A 20,051-nucleotide genomic window follows, 5' to 3' on the forward strand; every position below is an offset into this window, starting at 1 on the left:
GGACAGATCTGGGCTGCAGATGCCTGGTAGCTGGGGGGCTGCAGATGCCTGGTAACTGGTAAAAAATGCTGCAGAGGACACTCAACAAAGGACATTCGAGTGCTGGACACCATTTCTTCCTCAGCCAGCTGAGTGCATCTGCAGATGAACACAGAGAAGGAACAAAATGCCAGCAGGAGCAAGCTGGCAGCTCAGCCTTCCTGTGGCTCCAAGCCCCCACCCTTTGGACACAGGGATGAGCTCCTGGCACTTGGGCACCCTGCAGAAGTACAGACCCCATCACTTAGCTCCAAAGCTCCTTGCCCATCTGGTTTTCCCCACCAATCCATACCCCTGGCTTCTGACGTACCAACTTTACTTGTGCCGCCATGCCCCTGCAGCAGATCCCCAGCTGTGCCATGGCTGTTCTGAGTGATGGCTGCTCCCCTCTGCATTCTTCCCTGCAATCCAGGCTTTTTTCCCTCTCCTTTCCTTCTGTCTCCTCCAAAAAACTTAGAGCACTTTTAATTGCCGTGGTAATTTTTTGCAATGCCATAAAATCATCCTTGGTTCCTGCCAGCTGCTTTTTATACTCCTTCTTACTCCCCTTTCTTCTTTTCTGGAAGGTGACATGTGCAGATCCATCTCTCCCTGTGCTTGTGATCCTGCACCACTCAATTTCTCTTTGAATCTTGTGCATACTCCCCCAGGAGCTGCTCCAACAAGAAGATGTGTCTTCCCCCTTTTGGGAACTCCACAACCCACAGATGTTTGCAATGAGCCTTTGCATAACAAGATAGTTTTTTTAATTAGTCAACTGAGATGCAGTATTTTCAGCTCCTTGCATTTCAAAAAGCTCACAGGCACATCCAACCTGGCACCTTTTGTCCTACATCCCAGTACTCCCCATCCTTCCTGGATGGCAGCCTTCACCCCTAATGGGGCACCTCTGCCTTGTGGGCTCCCCAAACCTCCACTGTCATGCTGAAAGCCCTACATTCTGACACCCTGGGCTTCTCTGGAAAAACTCCATCCATCCATCCATCCATCCATCCATCCATCCATCCATCCATCCATCCATCCATCCATCCACTTGGCAGTTGGGAGCACACACAAACTGCCCAGGAGCCTCCTAAATTTTCCTCTCTCCCAAAAAGCAAGTTATGTCTTCAGTCACAGGGTGGGAGAGTGGACAAGCTATGTCAAAAAGACAGGCTTCTTCTTTGACCTCTTCACATTTTGACAGCTGCTGCAGCTCACCCAGCCCACAGCCAATTCTCCAGCTTCCTCCAAGGTGGGAGTCCATGAGGGTTTGCCTCCTCCCTTGACCAATATACTATTTCTGTGGGATTTGCCCAGCTGTTTGATTTAATATTTGAGCTGCCTGGGATGCATCTCCTTGGATCCTGCCTTGCCCCATGTCTCTTCACAGGCCTGAAATGTCTGCAGGGAGGTCAGACAATCCAGCAGTGAGGCAGACTTGAGGAGCTGGCCAACCCACCTGCCTTCATTATGGCTGAGACCTGACACAGCTCAGCTCCCCAGAGATGCTGCAGAGGACAGGAGGGGAACCAAGCTGACTGTAAAAGGGTCTTACTTTGCTTTTCAGACAAGCAAAGCTGGGGCTGGAACAGGAGAAATCCCTCCAGCTGGGAACACCAGTACTATTTGATGGCTGGAAGCCCACACTGCAAACCCCTGCAGCATCTGAATCCTCTTTTCACCCCAGGGCCAGGAAGCTGTGTTCTCCTGTTCCCTTTCCCACACAGAAAGATGTTGCAGAACCTCACCATTCTGTGGCACAATCCTCTAATGACCACTAGCTTGGATCCTTTCTCCCTGGGTCTGGCCTATTTTTATCTTCACCAGTGTCCCCTTTACATGGGCATTTCCTGAGATGCTGACAAAATCCAGGCAGCAGCCAGGCAGGCTGTGAGGATGCCTTTTCCTGAATGCTGTGCACTGAGCAGGATTTTGTTCCCAGCCTCATGCCTACAATGCCCCAATTGCTGCAGGCACCACATGTCTGGTGAGGGATGGCCAGAGCCGTCGGGCTGGGTGTCAGCAGTCACTCAACCCATCAGCTCCAAGGTCCTTGTGCCGGCAGCTCCCTGGAGCAGCTGCCTGCTGCTGGCAGGGCTGTCATCCCTGACTGACATTCCTCCGCTGTGACCCTCCGGGGAATCCCTGCCAGACGCTGGGATGTGAAAGGGCTTTCTCATTATCATGGCCCCTGCTGCCAGCAGGGAGAATCAGCGTTTTAAGAGGAGGGGGAGCTTCGTGAGGTTGGCAGAGCTTTCTGACCCTCAGCTGACTGGGCTGGGGCTCCCATTTCCTTTCCTGGATCAACAAAGAGCTCCAGAGGCTTGTGAAAGGAGTGATTCAGCAAAACAGGATGAGAGGAGAGGCAGAAACACCAAGTCAGCACAGCTGGACGGGGTCAAATTCCCATCCCATGAAAGCCATGGGGAGCAAGGCTCAGGTGTCCTACTCCCTCAGGCATAGGGACAACTCCTGAAAGTTCAGCTGTTCTGCGTACCAGCCCTGGATTTAGGAATAGAACAGGAAAACAGTGCTGCTGGTTTTGTTTTTTCTTTCCCATTCCCAGAAAGATCAAGTCAGACTAGCCTGGCATGCGATGGAGTGGGTGGGAAAGCCATTTTGCCTAAAGAGGAGGAAATGCCATCCTCAGTCCCCAATCACAAGCATTGAAAAAGCTGAATTACAGCCGCAGGACTGGTTGAAACCATCCGTTCTGGTTTAAAACCATGCTCTGCTGATTTGTCTCCTAGTTTCTGACCTGTTGGAAGTTCACATTTCTTCTGTAAACACAAAGGGTTCAAGCTTACTTAAAAAAAAAAAAAAAAAAAAAAAAAAAAAAAAAAAAAAAAAAAAAAAAAAAAAAAACCCAGAAAGCTGCAATTCCCACACAATTGTGTGGCTTCAAGAGCCAGGGCTCGGAGAGAAATCCAGCAATACCCTAAACCGGGAGAGCTGAGAGCCCTGAGCAAAACATGGTCTGGAAAAATGAAGTCTCTGAACTGAGACCCCTCTGCTTTTGTGTCCCAGCTTCTGACCACCCAGCCAGGACAAGCACTCTAAATCCAATAGCTTCAGATAAGAGATGTATTTACATTAATGTAACTGTGAGCAGAGTCTGACCATCAGCTCCGAATCCAGGAAAAGTGGAATAACGTCCACATTTAGGCAGCTGGAAAATCTTTTATCTTTGTCCAAAGCTGGTGTCTGATTTCAAGACAAGATCTTTCCAAGACACACTTTATTTAAAGGAAACGGTTGGTGCTTGGTTCGATTCCTGACCTGCTTACAGCAGGCTGGGAGTGACGCTGCCAGAGCTTTGGGGTGCAGCAGTCTGGGCACCCCAAGCACCTCTCCAGTGCGGGCAGTGCCGGGGGGGCACACAGCAGCTCTGGGGTCCAGTCCCTCACCCCGTGGCCGGACCCCTGAGCCCCCGCCCGCAGCAGCCTCGTATCCCCCGGTGGGCCAGTCCCGCCTGCCCGGGGGTCAGCGGCTGGGAAAGGGAAGGGGCTGGGGGCTTCCAGCCACCCAACCACCCATGCCGGCTCCACCGCCCCGAGCCGCCCGCGGCTCTGGACAACGCTGATGGAGACCGCGGACCGACCGGACTCGTCGCCCTCCTCCGGTTCCACCGGGGCCCAGCGCCGCGGGGCCGGCTCTGCTCCCTGCGGGGAGCGGCAGGGGCGGCGGGGACAGCGGGTCCGGTGTGCACCGCTCCGGGCCCCGCCGCCGGCGGTGGCCGCACGCTCCTCGTCACCCTCCCCGGTACGGTGCCGCTCCCCGGGACGCGCTCGGGGGCTGCTACGAGCACTCGGGGCAAAGCCCCGCTGCAGGCGGCTCACTGCACTCCCCGTGCCCGGCCCAGATCCCTGTCCCGGTGCCCTGTCCCAGTCCCAGATCCCAGTCCCAGTGCCCTGTCTCCATCCCGGTCCAGATCCAAGATCCCGGTCTCGGTGCCCTGTCCCAATCCCAGATCCCGGTCCCGGTGCCCTGTCCCGATCCCCGATCCCAGATCCCAGATCGCGGTGCCCTGTCCCGGGACTGCCCCGACCCACCCGGGTGTCCCCGCGCAGGCGCGCTCGGGCCGGCTGCGGTGACGTCACGCCCCCCGCCCGGCGATGGAGCCCGGCTGATGCCGGTGTTTGTCGAGCCCGCCCGCCCCGCGCTCCCCCCGCCGATGCCTGGGCTCGGCGTTGCCCGCCCGCCCGCCCCGCTGCGCCGCCCGCCCCGCGCTCGGGGCCGGGGCCTCCGCCGGACCGCACCGAGCCCCGCACCGAGCCCTGCACCGAGCCCCGCACCGAGCCGCCACGGACCTGCCGCGGGTGAGTGCCCAGCGCCTGGCGCGGCAGGGAGGGTCCCGCTCCCCGCGCTTGGTTCCCGCCCGCACCCGCTGCCCGCGGTACCGCAGAGCCCCGGCAGGTGCGGGGCAGCGGGGCCGAGTGTCCGTGCGGGGCTCCCACCCGAGCGCCGGGACACGCGTGGACCCCCCTGGTGCGCCCAGCCCAGCCCTGCCCTGCCCTGCCCTGCCGCCAGCCGAGGGCTGCGCTGCCCGGGGCTCGACAGCGATTAAAATTGAAATAAATCCAGTTAAAAATCGGGTCTCCCCGCCGCGGGAGCTTTGCGTGAGCACCCGGCTGCGTGGGGCGGCTCGGGACCCCTCTGCCCGGGGTGTTCTGCGTTGTTTTTATTTTACTCTGGGTTTTTAGAGAAAGAAAAGTGCTTTTTTCCAGCAGCCCTGGTTGGCTGCTCGCTGCATGGACGGCGGGGCAGCAGAGGCAGCAGCCCCCACTCGTGTCGCAGCTGGGGCTCGGACCAGGCTTGGCGTGGTCTCCGTGGGGGTTGTTGGGGCTGTTGGTGTCGGGCAGGGCAGGTTTACAGTGCCGGTGCCCGGGGCAGGCCGGGCTGTGGGCAGGCGGCATCCCCCGCCCTCACAGGTCGGGGAACAGCGGCCGCCGAGTGCCGAGCCCGAGGCCGCACAGGAAACCTGCGGCCGAGCGGGGCTGAGCCCCGGGTTTGTTGGGTGCTTTTCTTGCCCGCCTGGGGACGGTGGTTTAACCTCACGCTCTCTGGCTGCCGGGGTAGAGTCCTGCCCGGCTGTGCCAGCTCCTGGCCAGGGCTCCTGCGGGGGCAGCGGCCTGTGGCCAGGGGCCCGCAGACCGAGGCCTCTGCACTGGGAGAGGGGGTTTGGGGAGCAGAGGTGTCCCTTTGGATGGGATGTGGGTCCACGGTGGGGACTGGGTGTGTGCCACCCGGGTGTCACACTGGCTTGGCAATCCGTGTGAGAAGTGGCCCCGTCCTGCTCCTCAGGGCACACTTGGTCTGCGCCCTCAAATCTCAGACAATACGTTTTTGCAAAGGACTTCTCTGCTATTCTGATTACATGATGGGAAACTTTTGGGGGAGCGGTAGGTAATGTGTCTTGTCAGACTGTGTGACGTACCTTGAAAAGCTCATATACAAGCCTTTTTGATATGATTTTTCCCGTTTCTGCCCACTAAAAGCATGAACTCTGCCCAGCCATGGGCTTTTTCTCTGCCCAGTGCTGTAGGGTGGCTCCAGTTGAACAGGGAGGGTTTCCCTGCTCCTCTCCCTGACCACCTACTCTGGCTTCAGTCCCCAAACAACGATCATAGTGTCCTGAGGAACGCTTCTCTGTGGATAGGAAGCCAGAAGTTTACTTCATTATCTGGAACAGCTTATTCTAAACTAATCTCTCTTTAAGAGATGAGGGGGAAGGGAAAAACACCCAGATGCATTTTATTTACCATAAAAGAAAACAGCAATTTAATGATAACTTCTATTAACTAGGTTGGGTCTGCGACCTTGATGTATTTTACAACATAGCTGAGAAGAGGGAGCAGACTGTTCCAGTCTGTTTATTGTTTCCTCTTAGTACATCCCAGTAACTTGCAGCACACGGATGCCCACACAGTTCTGGAGTCCTGACCCACCTTTGGGGGTGGGAAAGAAGAGGCTGCCGGATCTGATTTGCTTCAGATACAGCCTAATCTCTAGTGATGTTAATTATATATAGATGGGTTGGGCTTTAGCATAGGTTTTTCTGACAGGGCTCAGCCTCCGCAGTTCTTGCTGCTGTAGAAAAGCTGTAGTAACTTGAAGCCCTGAAGTCACTTGTGGGAGCACATCCCTATCAATAAATTCCTTGTTGTAAAGCCAAGTAAAACCAGCCCCTTGGGACTGCTGGCTTTCATTGGGCAGGCACAGGGATGGATGCAGGCGGTGCTGACAGCCTGGAGCAGGATAGCCTGGAGCCAGGTGAGCCAGGCTGGTAGTGGGAGCCAGCTGGGTTGTCAGTGTGGGGAGATTGAAACAGCAGCGTGGCTCCAGTTCTCCTTCGTGTGTCTCCTTGCTCTGCAGCGCTTTCCTTCTATTTCGACCTCCTGCTCCTCCTTTCCAAAAAACGCTGTCCCCCTTGTGTATTCGAGCTTTTCCCTCTGCTTTGGTTACTATGGTGTTACTATGTAAAAACAGCTCATCTTGTAGCTCCTGGAATTATCTGCAACTTGGGTTTGCAGTCCAGCCCTGGGACAGGGGCCTGTGTCCGTCCCTTGTCCAGCCTTTCCCTGTCTGTGTGCTGGGACAGGTCTGGAGGCAGCGTTGTCTGCAGGGCACGGCTGTGCCTTGGTGCTGCGGGATCCCCTCCAGGTTTCTGGGCACCAGGATCCCGCTGCTTTGTGCCAGGCTGTCACACGGGGGCATCTCTTGCTATTCCTGAATGTGGGACAGTGTCTGGGCTGTAATGAGCCCTGCAAGACCCGCTCACATTCATCCCCTGCAGGGCCTGGGCCAGCTGCAGGCAGGGCATCAGCTCCCCCTGAAAACTGTTGGGAAGGGAGACAAACAACTGGGAATCTGTCGTCTGCTCGGGAGGGCAGGGAATTCAAACCCCCTCCCTCTGAATTATTATAATTTGGAAAATTAAGGGGGCTCACAGGCAAAGATATGGGAATAGGAATAGCAGTTCTTTACTAGTATGTATAACGAGGCAAAACAAACAACAACAACTACAGAATTAACAACAAAACAGAACCAGGAACCCCGAGGGGCTTTGCTTCACAAAGCCCGGGGCAGTCTGATCTCGGTGCCCCTGCAGGACTTTGAGAGCACCAAACTGGAACGGTGGGAAATCCCGGGCTGGTGGATGAGATAGATCAGAGGCTCCCCGGTGGCGGCTGGAACGGCGGGGATGTCCCGGCAGGGCAGGGGTACAGCATAGCAAAAAAACCAACCAGCCAACCAAAAAAAAAAAAAAAAACAACCAAAAAACCCCAAAACCTCAGAGCAGTGCCGAAGAAACGGCGGCGGCGGGAGACAGGGCCGGCCCAGCTCCAGCAGGGCAGGAGGAGGCGAGCTCAGAATTCCTGGGCACACGAGCAGATGGTGGTAGATTTCCCAGGACCGGGCTTGGTGGTGACAGTGAATTCTTTCTCCCCGCAGTAAGCAACAGCTTGGCCATCATCCCTCCAATGCCGAGAGCAAGAGAGGGTGTAGCTGCCCCCAGCCCCATCCTTTACCTGCCCCCAAAACTCGCATTATCTTCCCCCTCCGAGGGAAACTCCCACAGACAAAAGAAGTGTAGCCCCAATGCTACAGTCCTCTCCCGACTTTTGGCCACCTCTTTGTTTTGGTCAAGCACCCACAAGTACCCAGCAGTTTGTCTCCTAGCAACTTACGGGGAAAAATGTCATAAGTAAAAAAGAAACAAATCTAACTCCCAACAGAGTGTGTAGGATCTGTGCAAACAAAAGGCAGAAGGTGGGAGCAGACATCTCCCCCCATCCTGCTCAGCCCCCCTGGCTTGTGCAAGTTAACCCCCATGGGCTGGTTTGGTGCTGCCCACTTTGCTGCAATGCCCTCTTGTCTCCCATCACATGATATTATTATTCCTTTCTCTTTTTCCCACCTGATTTGTGTAAAAAAGCATGAGGGAGGTTCACCCCATGGAGAGGTCCTTGGTTTGCTCACAGATAATGTAAATTATTGTCGGCCTTATTCTTGCAGGGGGCTGGGATCACCCTGGAACAGAGGGATTTTGCTGGGAGAGCAGCAGCCCAGAGCCAGGTCCAGGTTCCTCCCACCCTGCTCATCCTAATGGTGATTTGCCCCATGCAGCCCCAGAATCGTGCTGAGCTGCCGATCTCTTTGCATTAGCTACATAGGACATCAGGAGGATTATGTTAGTGACTTAAACAGCTACTCCAGGTGGAATGAGTCTGGTCCTGCCATGGAGGCTATTTTGGAGAAGATCCTGCTTGCTGGTGCCTGATGGTCTTTGTGGTGAAGGTCAGCAACCTCTCCCTCTGGCAGCTGTGATGGCTCTTCTGCTTTGTTAAGTAGGAGCAGGGCGATGCTTCTAATTATAACGGAAAGTCTTGTACTTCTCCCCTTTTTTGTTTGCTTGCTTTTTCTCTTTTTTTTTTTTTCCTCTTGACAAATGTTCTAAATAACAATGCTTAAAATGCAAATGGAGTGAGCCTGTGAAGGCCTGTTTGGGGTGCACTGTGATGGAGCTCAGGAGCTGGTGATGACACATGGCAGAAGAGCAGAATGGTGTCACCAGAGCAGTCACAGCCATGGCAGCCTGGCTCATCTCCACCTGGAGGATGCTCTCAAGTGCTTCAAAGGCTTTGTGGTTTCCCTTTCCTCTCCCCTTTCAGAGGGACACTGTGAGGGTGCCCTCTCCTTGTTCTACAGGCACAATAAGGGGACATTCAACTGGTCTCCCTTTTATCTGTGTGCTCTTCACTCCTTATTTCTGTTTTTTTTTTTTTTTTTTTTTTTTTTTTTTTTAATTAGAAATAGAAAAAAATGGAGAATGAGCCTTCTAAACTGTGTGTCCAGTTGCAGTCGTAGCATCTGTAAGGTTCCTCCTACTGCAGGCAAGTGCTGCCCTTGCTGTTCCAGCCAGGTCCCTCGTGAGTTTTAGCTCTTGCTTAGGGAAAAAAAATGAAATAAAATAACATGGTGTTGAGGTTGCAAAAGTTTCCATTATAGCTCCACCCAAACACTCCTGCCCAGTAATGCTCAGAAAATTCAGTCTGGGTGATGGGGCTTCCCTGTCTTCAGGGCTGCATGGGGGGAAGGGGAACAGCTTTTGGTGTTGTTTATTGGGGTTTTTTTTTTGTTTTTTTTTCTTTTAATACAGAGATGCTTGAGTGCCACGTCAGGAATAGGGTGGGGAATGAGCTCTGGCCCCTGGCTCCTCAGTAAAGAGCCTGGGTGGTGCAGGTTTGAGGTGTGAGCACTCAAAAACTCACTGAGCAACAGACAGATGGATCAGTGGAAAAGGGCTTCAAAGGGGGCAAGGTGGCTCTTTGCTATTTGTGTCTGTGTTGTTTAACTCTTCTGAAGAAGTGCCTTGATGTTTTCACGCTGATTTTGTCCCACTGGTATAAAGGCATCAATTTGCTCCTCTGGGAAGGATGAGAAGGGAGTTATCTGCTCCTGGAACATGGCTTGTTGTGTGGGATGCTTGCAAATGCTCTGCTCTCATGCCTCAGTAAATAAAGAGGTTTTCATGGGACTTATAAAGAACTTCTCTTTTGGAAATAGGTCAAGCAAATATTTATTTCCCTAAGGTGTCATGCCAGTGTCACACAAATACTTGAATGGGTAGTCATTTTATTTTTCATGGCTTTGTTTCTTCTAAAGCACATTCAGTTCTTTTTTTTTCCAGTGGTGCAGGGACACACATTAATAATTGTATGTAATCAGTCCTGTCCCTCTCTCCATCTGGAAGTCTGTGCATCTTCTGTGGGCTTGTGCTCTACAGTTGCAGTGCTGTAAATTGGAAGCTGTGACACGTTTTTCTTTACATCCAGGTGCTTCTCAGCTGTGAGGATATTTTTTGTTTTCCAAAAGAGTTTCAGGTCAGTGGTGGGCCAGCTGCTGCAACGAATCTAAAAACAAAACTCCCAGAATATAGCAAAGCTCAATAAAATGGCCATATTGTTGTCTTGCTTTCCTGTCCTAAGCCTCAGCCATGGTATTGCTGGTGTCCTTTTGGAAAGTAAGTCCAATGCTTGGGATATCCCACAGATGGAGAGTGCAGTTACTGCCAAAAGCTTATGCCCTGCTGTCTGGTGGAGCTCCTGTCTTCCCCAAATAATCAGGGATCAGCTGGTACCTGTCTTTAAAGAGGGATTGAAACTTGTCTGCTCTTAAAATGGTAAAAATAAAAGAGTTTAGTTAAGAGGATCAAAATTAGGCTTGAAGTCTTGGATACTTGATCTTACAGCTCATCATCTCCAGATGTCCTCAGTGTAGGAGTAGCAAGGATCTGTGCTGGAGTGCACTGGAGTGCTTGGAGTATACTTTGTGTTAAGAGGATGTTTGAGATGAGATTGTCTTGGATGCTTTTTACTCTGTAGCATATTTAATGAACTGAAGGCTTGGGTCTCTGCGTGAAGGATCCAAATGCACTCCTGGCTCCTTGTGCTTGTACGCCAGTGGCTGGAGACTTTCCTGGTGCCTCCAGGTCCTGCCTTGGGGCGTGCAAAGTACAAGGATCATTCCTGCTTCCAATGATAGAAAGCACTGGGCTTTCTCTTACAACCTGCAGCCTTTGGGCTCTGGTCAGCCTTGCAGAGCTGGTCCTCTCTCAACCAGCACCTTGAGCAGGTGGCTTTGGAGACCTTGAAGGGTTGAATGTGATGCCATTTTTCACAGCCCTGCTAAGACAGGTGTTTACACTTTGCATTAAAGGTTAATTGGCTCTAACATTGTTTCCTGGGTGTGGGGTGGCCCTTGAGACAGATCCCCCTGACACCTGTGCCGGAGGTTGTGCAAGCCTGCTGTGTGTTGTGTTGTGCTTTGATTTGTTAAACAGGATGTAGAAGCAGGCCCCCCTTCTCAAATGTATCCTGCTCTGTCTTTGCTAGGAATCGTTTCCACGTCAGAAAACATTTAAGAGAAGGGGAGTGTCTCTGTTTTATAGAGGCAGAGCTGACTTAAACCCAAAAATCCAAGCACAGACCCCCTCAGCTGTGCTGGCACAGGAGAGGCAGGCTGTGGTATGGGCTGTGAGCAAACAAATGATGTGAATATTTCATTTAGACCATAATCCACCTGTTGGGCTTCGCTCCCCCAGCCTTGCTTGCACTGGGAAGTGCAGCAGATGTTTTAAATGGCAGCCAGCACTCCCTGCTCCAGTGTCTGGCATCTCCATGTTGCTTTACAGGCAGGAAAGACAGAGACTGAGGATGGTGTAGCAACTGCTGCAGGTTTGCAGGTCCTTTGTTTTCGGTTGTTTTCCCTGCGTTGTTCTGTCTGCCTCGGTGGTGTGGTGCTGTCCTGCTCTCCCAGCCTGTGCTGAGCTGTGGTTGCTCTGCCATGTGCCTGCATAATTTCTGGAGGCTGGAAATTTGGCCCTGGGAACACAGTAGTGCTTATTAGAGCACTAGAAATGAAGGTACTGTGCGGGAGGTATCTTTGGAATTGGTGTACTGGGGGTTAATTTTACAAAACCCCTCTCCTGTGAACAGTCTCTGTGTGTCCACCTGCTCCTGACCCTTTTCCAAGCTCATTTTGCTGCTCTGTACTCTCTTGAATTTCCTGGCATCTTTCTCTTTCTTTGTCAGTTCTTTAGATGTGTTTTTTTCAATCTTATTTTCTGCTGTGGGGTCACCTGTGTGTTTCACTTTGGTGTTGCAGGACATTGCTTTTCTTGTTACCTTCGGGGCAGGTCTCAGAGCAGCTTGTGGGTGCCAAGCAGTTTGTGGCAAGCAGGCGATTGGGGTGTTTAAAGGAATTTTAAAGCCTTTGTGCTCCTACTTTGATCTTCTCTGGCACCTAGGATAGGTTTTGATTGGTTTTTGGTTGTTGTTTTTTTTTTTTTTTAATTGTAGTTTTCAAGGGGATGGTTGGAAGGGAGAGGGTGGGGGTGAGAAGCAGCCCTTGCTTTGAGGGGTAGCCACAAATAAACAGCGCTGCAAAGCAAACACTACATCCCTTGTGTGCTCAAAGCCCTGCTGTTGACAAGATTGTTGTGCCTGTCCAGGTGAAATGAGCTGGTAAATAGTATTTGGGATTCAGCAGTGAAATTAGGGATCTCTCTACTGAGTATGTCTGAAAAAAGGGTTTCTGTAAGAAGATCTGATAGCAGGATAAGGTGGTCCTTGCCGCTGGGGGTTGTGGGCTGGTGTTGCTCTGTCCCTTGTGCTCTTCTGGTGTGAGGATAAAGCCACCCCAGTCACCAGAGCTGCTCATGGGGCAGGGGACATCATTCCTGTCTCGGTGTGGGCATTTCAGCATTGCTGGAGCCTTGCCTTTGGGAATGGGGGCTCGTTTCCCACATGTAGGGAGATTTCTCTTCCTAATTGCAAATGTCAGCCAAGTGGAAAAGGATATGGTTGGTGTGAGGCAGTGGAGGATGGGGGAACAACAGAGGTGTTGATGAACATGGGAGGGTTTTGCATCGCCTTCCCAAAATATCTGCTCAGTGGATTTCATTTGTGTTCCAGTTCTTGATGCTGGGAAATGGTGCCTTGTGCATCTGCTCTGCTGGGGCTGAGTTTGTCAGGGCATTGTAGGCATGAAGCTGGGAACAAAATGGAGAAAAAAACACCCCATGTTGAATGTAAAATGTCATTGATTTCTTTCTCTATTTTTTTTGTATTTTTCTTCTAATTTAATCAATTCCCTACTGTGTTGTAAATTCCAAATGTGAATGGGAAATAATCTCACCAGTACAATAATTAGCATGTAACCAGCAGATGAAGAAAACCCAAACTGCTGAGCTGATTGGTGAATGCTGACTGTTTTCCGAATTAATTTCAATAATCACATCTCCCATTAAAAAGAAGACGGGGTGGGGAGGAAGTCTTAAATTTTCGTCGAGCTCAATGTAGCAAAAAATGGTATGTGCAGTGTAGCTGTTCTGCATGTGATTAGAAAAAAAGAGGAAGGGAGGTTCTTGGAACTGAATTAGCAACAAAGTATTGCTATTTTAGCAAGCAAGTAGCTCAATTTCACCTGCTTTTTTTTTGGGAAGAGAAATATAATTGTAAGTCAAATATCCATAATTTTATGTAGGTGTCTAACAGTAAACAGTCTACTAGGAGAGGAAAACATTCCCTTGCAGTCGTGCTTTGCTGCAAGATGCAAAAACAAGTCCAGTGGAGACCATTAGTAGTAAAATATGTACTGTGCATCCGTCCAGCTCCCAAATATTTTGCTTTTGTGCTTTGGAGGGGGAGATGGAAATGGGTGTTTAGGAAGGGGCGATTTCAGAGCATACAGGAGCTGTACACTCTCTTGGCACAGGGATGTGCAGTTCTGCTCTGCTCTGCCTCCCTCTCCTGCTTTTTTTTTTTTGGCTGGTTTTGTCCCAAACGTGGGTGGCATTTTGAGGAGGGAGAAATCCTCTCTCAGCCTTGATACCTCCATGGTGTCACATCCAGACAGCACCAGGAAAGGTCACCCCTGCAGAGCTGTACCTGGCAGCTGGTCTAATTATGCACCTGAATTCACAGTCAGGATTAACAGAGATGATTTTATCTCCTAATGATGTTTTTCCCCTCGTGGCCGTGGCCACCTCACCCTCAGGGCTTATTTTCCAACAGCAAAGACAGGTGATGCTTTGGAACAGTTATCAGCTGTTGGACCAGAGCATCACTTTAGAGATGCTTTTTCATTCCAGTTTAAACTCAATTTTAGGAACATCTGTGAAGTTGTGATAGAGCTGGGTGCTTGTAGGCTTAAAATTTTTCACTTGGAACTGCAGGGATGGTCTACTGAAACCCTGGGCATACAAGAGGTGAGTCCACACTGTGCTACACTGGTGAGAAATCCTGGAGCCATCTTTTAATGAATATAAAACACTCACTCTGGCATGAAGCTGGTGATCCAGTGTGCTCCCTGTTTTCAGTGTGGGGAATGACACCTGCCCAGAGCCACCTTTGGTGTGACAGCCAGGAGGGAGAGCAGGTCCCACTGAGCATCTCTGGTGTGTGGCGCTCGGGTCCTCTCCCTCCCAAAGCCTCAGGGTGTGCTGGTGTATGATATTATTGTCATATATTATTTAAAAAACAATTTGAAAAAGCCAGGCTAGCCCGAGTGCTTTGAAACAGAATTTGTTGTTTTATTAATTCGAGCTTGGTGTGCTGTGGGAAGATTTGCAAGTGCATCACTATGGGATTTTCTTTGCATGTTTTCCTAATGTTAGAGACCGTCTCAAAGAAGAGTCACATTGTTTTATTTCCCCTCCACATTTGATTTTTTTTAAGCTAATGTCAACAACCCTGCAATAACCAGTGAGTGAATATGCACATTCTGCACCCAGTTAATTTTAAATTTTTTTGTGAAAAGCAAGATTTAGCTGGCAATCATGTTATGACCTATGGATAAAAATGTATGTTTTAAACCACCTCACTGATGGCTTTTGCTTTTTGCCTTTTTAAAATGCTATTAATCAAGTTAAAGACTGAAAAAAAAAAAACCCAAAAAAAACAAAGCAGAGACCAAGAAAAGTCATTTGAGGTGAGTAAACTAGTTGGCTTTTGGTGTTTCATGAAAGCTCAAAAAATGGCCCACTGCCACTGTGTATGTTAAAGGTACCTTAAATACAGAGTGTCCTTCAGTGCTGACAGGAATCCCAAACACCTTTTCCTATAAGCCTCTAATTATAGCTTAGTGACTTTGTAGGTTCTCTGGATCAACTTGGGAATATTGCACTGAAATCAGGGAGAATATTTATATTTTCTGTGTCTTCTGTGTGAACCAGATTTAGAGCTGGACTTGGTGAGTGTGGTGCCAAGGGCTGTATTTACAGTGTGTTAGAGAGTTGTGCTTGCTGCTTCACGATGCAATTTTGGGGTTAAACTCTGCATTTTGGGAACTACTTCCTGAATGCAGCAGTGTGGATTCCCAAACCCAGACCCCAGCTGAGCTGGTTGGAAGAGGGTTCGGCTGGTGGCCAGAGCCTGCAGCCCATTGCTGCCTCCTGATGTCTGGCTCTTGGGGCTCTTGGATTACAGCCCAGCACTCAGAACCAGAGACTTCAGTGAAAATCTCAGCTTCTTAAAGGGAAACAAAACCTCCAGAGCTTTGTGGTTGTGGAGAAAAGCTGGAAAATGGGAATTTTTGGGCAGAGAGTGGTAGGGACATGCATTAGCAGCCTGGTTGTTCCCCAGTATCCCAGACTGGGAACAGTGCCATGGGGTCCTGGGCTTGACTTTTGGCTTTAGAAGTTGGCATGGCAGACACTGCTAGGTTGGTTCTTTTCTCCTCTGTTTATTTGTTTCTTCCCTCCTTCATTTTAATACTGTCTCCTGGGAGATTCCAGCTGAAGTCTATTAATTGCTGAGATGTTTCTCTTCCCCCATGTCGTGGACGCCGGGTCCGGTTTGGCTGCGGGTTGTTTCTGGCACAGAAGGAGGAGCAGCAGGACAGAAGAGCTGTGCCTGTGTTGGGTGTGTGTCTGTCTGTCTGTACTGCAGAGGTGCCCTGTAGGTGTTGCACACTCGTCTTTGGGCTCAGCCACACTTCCACAGCAGCAGCAGGGCCACTGCTCTGTGCCACCAAGGCTTGTCCCCCATCAGGAGCTCTGTGTGTCCCCCCAGGTTTCGATGGACCTTGCTGAGTCAGTGTGGAGTTTTATTTCAATTTATATTTCTCTTGCAAGCCTAAGTTGGAGGTTTGTGAGACAGCTGATCTTATGCTAAGGGATAACTTTGGACAGTTTTCTGTTGGTTCAGAAACTCTTGGAGAGGTCTGGAAAGTTCCCCACAAAAAGTAGTCACCAGTGGGACACTGCGAAATCCTGAGGATGGATCAAATCAAGTGTTAGTTCATCAAAGGTTCCTTCTGCTTGGCCATCAGTCCTTGAAAACCTGGATCACTTTGTCCTCCTACTTGAGAGATTTTCTCCAGAATTGTGTCTAGACACTTGTCTTTTTCTTCTCCATCCTGATCAATCTGAGGTCCTCATCACCCCAGGAGATAAAACTTCCCTTACACTGAAGCTCCCTGTAAGGGCATCTTTTCTCTCTCCACGTATTTTGGAGCTTGTGATAAAATTGCAAGGCTTTGGCAGTGCCCGTTTGGGTGCTATTTGTGCGCCAAACCCTGCTGAATACATCTTTTATCACAGATTTGTAACAGTAGCTGTTGGAGTGGAGCTTCACGGGAGAAGGGCTTTCAGAGGAATGCTTTTGTAAGGGAACACTGTCCTGAAAAAAAAAAAAAAAAAAAAAAAAAAAAGGACCTTGCAGGCAAAAAAGAAAAAAAAAACCACCCAACATTTTTCATGTATTCATGTTATAAAATATGCCCATTAATTTGGGTGAATCAGGTTTTGCTTCCATTTCTAGACAATTCTGTCTATCCTCTTTGTACAGACAAGGACTGTTAAGCTCCAGGCATTTTTTGGGGGGAGAAAGAAAAAGGACATTTAGGTTCAGCTAAGAAATGCCAGAATCCTTGTTTTGTGTAACTCTCCCCAGGCTGAGCCCCAGCCAGGTCCCTGCAGGAGCTGGGACTGGGACCCAGCTGGCACTTTGCTCAGGCTGGCCCCGTTCGTGGTGTGGAGAGCAAACTCAGAGATGTTTGTTCATCTGGTCCATCTTAATAGGAGAAATTTAAGGAGAAGAAAATGCAGGAGGGTTTCTGAGCAGTAATGGCGGATGTGCAGCCTCTGGGACAGGGCTCTGCTGTGCTTAGCTCTTGTCTCTGCTCGGGGTCCCACTGTGGTCACTGTTGAGTTGAGCTGTGTCTGGTCTCTGCAAGAGCCTGGTATTTCTCAATGGCACAAACATCAAGCTTGTCCTCCCACATGTTTTCCTCACAATTATCAGTGTTTTTCCTTTAATAAAAGGATTTTTCATGGGAAAACTTGCTTTAAAATCACACTAGTGTCCAAAAGTGTTCTGACTGTTGAGCATCCTGTCTCCAAGGAGGGAGAACATGGTGCTGTGCTCCATTTCCAGTTTTGGTTTGGATCATCAGACATTGTTCTTAAGTAGCCATTTACTCTCCTTCCCATCTCTCTGGCACAGGAGCAGGAGAATAATACATTAAAAGAGGAATGTGATTATAATCCTGTAAAAACTGTCAGGAATTTGGCAGTGGTTGCAGCCTGTGAGTATAATACATAATATTATATTCATTTTTTTAAATGATTAGATTTCAAGCTGACACTTTAAATGACAAGTCACCTTAAAAAAATATTATGGACAGTGTAAAGACTGTCAGTGTGGTTTTTTCCTTTGCTAACTAAGGAGTTTTCAAGGTCTGTGCACCCAAAAAACAGGAACCTTTGCCTTTTGGCAAACTGCATGTGGAAGCTGAGAGCAATGAGGTCCCTTGTATTAATAATTTGTATTATAATAGCATTGTCACTACTGGCTCTCAGGCTTTTTTTATCCCTGAGTTAATGGCAGGGCTGCCTGTCAAAGGGAATTTTTGCTGGAAAAAACTTATTTTTGCTTTTGTTGTCTCTTTGCTCCCACAAAACTGTGAATGGCAGCTGTAACTGCAGCTGGGAGAAGCTGGAGATAAGGGCAGAGGAACTGTTCAGCCATGTTATTGGATGTATTGACAGTTTAAATATGGTATTCAGCATGGAAAGCAGATCCCGGGGGACTGACAGAGTTCCCCATCCCAGAATATCCCAGCTCACAGCAGGAGCTGAAGCTAAAGATGCCAAAACCTCCAGGCAGTGCAGGAACAGAGTCACAGCTTCCCACGTCCTGCTGTAGGCCTGGGATTTTTGGATGAAAGGGAAACCAGTGCTCTTCTGTTTCCTCAAACTGGATAATCACACAGATAATCAGAGCCCCATCAGGCCTTGAATAAAACATGGAACAAAGTGATGATTACTGCTCTCAAATAATAGTTAAATTTAGCTCTCTATGTCCCTTGTGGTCCTCGGAGCATCCTTTGGGCAGTGAGATGAAAATGAGAGGAGTGGAAGTCTGTTGTTTCCTTTTCTTGGATGAGAAGCTGACTATCATTTGCTGAGTTTTAATGCTCCATGTTGTATATACCTGTTTGGTTGTTTTTAAACCCAACCTGAATAGGATTTGAAATTTTTAAAAGTCTGCAATAGGAAGTTTTAGCATCGTATAAGGAGCATTGGAATACTTCCTTCTATTTGCAATGGAAACATTTATTCCAGTAGACATAGACTGGACCATGATCTGCTTGTAAATTCTTGGGGGTTGGGCATAAAACTCAGCTGAAAATAAACATCAGCATCAGGAGTAGTATAGTGCAGAAGGATGGGGGAAAGTGTCCCTGTCTGGTTCTGGCAGGAGAGAGGAGAAGAGAGTTGTAAGGAGATTGACTGGAGATCTAGAAATCCCTGTTCTAAACAAACCTGAGCTGTTTGGCTCTAGATGGGAGAAGAGCAAGGCAGGAAATACATCTTCAGGTGCCTAAAAGGGAAGGAGTTGGTTGCTCTCTGTGTACACAGTTAGAAGAGCAAGAGGTCACAGTCCTAAAACTGTAGAGAAAAAAGTTCAGATTAAATATGGGGCAAAATTAGGCCAGCACTTTCCCTGAAAGTAACAACAGGAGTTGATGGTCTGGAGAGCTTGTGGAGCATCAGTTGTTGGAGGTTCAAACGGCTTGGAAATATCTTTCTGATACTTCTTGATGGTCATTGTTGCATAAGGAAGATGCAGTTTATTCCCCTGCAGTGGGAGTTGTCTCGTTGCTGTTCTGTGCTCCCTTCCCTCCTGGCCTGGAGTGGTGAGGCAGGAAAGGGTTGGTTTTGGTCTAAAATAAACAAGAGATGAGAAATTATCTTCTGTGGCTTAAATTTTCAGGCAGTTAAAAAGACTGAAGTGACTAAACATAATTTAAGTTTGCATGCCTCCCTACAAAAGCAGATGTTGCCTAGAAATATTTTATGCTCTTTGGTTCTGAAATTGAATGTTATGGACATTAAATTGTACAACTTGTCTCTTTCAGTGATGAAGCTTTTCCAGGACACTGGTTCACTTGAGTTGGAAGAGACAGAGAGGGGAGTGAATGATGTTGCCTTTAGTACAGCTATTTCTCTTTAAAGACATATCAGTGAAGTTGAGTTCCCAGCTCTCTAAATCCTGGAGAAATAAAACCAGCCACTTCAGAGATCCTGCATGGTAATTTGTCAGTCCTTTAATTGTACCTTGGGAATGGTAACTTTTTAAAATCAATGTTCCCCAAGCAGCAGAGGCTGCAGGGCCAGACAGTCTCTCCTGGGCAGTGGCAGGTCTCACATGTCTGAGAAGTTTCCTTCAGGTCCATGTGGACACCTCAGGAAGGTGCCAATCTCTGCCAAAGCTGAGGTCTTGCAAAGTGCCTTCACAGCTCAGCTATTTCCTAGTTCTGAGAACAGCAAGAAAAGGTGAAGCATCCCTCAAAGCATCCCCTTTGGAGACTGGTGGGCAGAGGAATTGTTTTTGGGTTTTTTTTTTTATAATTTTGTTTTTCCTCAGCCCAACCTCTGTCTGGAAAGAGAGGTGGGCTTGGAGCTGCTTTGTCTGCTTGTGTGAATCTCAGGTTGAACCAGGCTTTGCTCTGCAAGGAGGCTTTATTCTGGGACAGCCTAGTTCCCTTTTCAGCCATATCAAAAAAACAAAAAAATTCCAAAAGAGAGCAAGAAGATTTGTTGAAATCCCAAAACAGAGCTAATGGCTATTAAAAAAAAATAAAAATCTGAGGTAGGGTTGTCAGGTAAAAGGAAAACAGAATAATCTCTGTTTTTGAGCCTTTGCAGTGGATTTGATTTTGAAATGTTCCATCTGTCAGTGGCTCTCACACAGGGGTGCTGCCAGGGGGCTGGAGTTTCTCTCTCCCCTTTCATGAGCCTGCTGGTCCAGCTGGTTCAGGCATTGCAGTGTTAAACCTCCAGGTGTGGTAAGATGGCTTATTGTGTGTGTCGAATTTGCTATTTGGGGAAGATATTCTCCATTCTGGAACTGCTTGCAGGTTTTGAGCTGCTCAGTCAAGCCTTGGGAAGCCGAAAGGACAGCAGTGGGATGGTAATGATGGCTGTGGTTCTGGCAGACAGTGCAAATAACTGAGAC

The sequence above is a fragment of the Zosterops lateralis genome, assembly GCF_965231275.1.
Source record: "Zosterops lateralis genome assembly, chromosome: 16".
NCBI lineage: Eukaryota > Metazoa > Chordata > Aves > Passeriformes > Zosteropidae > Zosterops > Zosterops lateralis.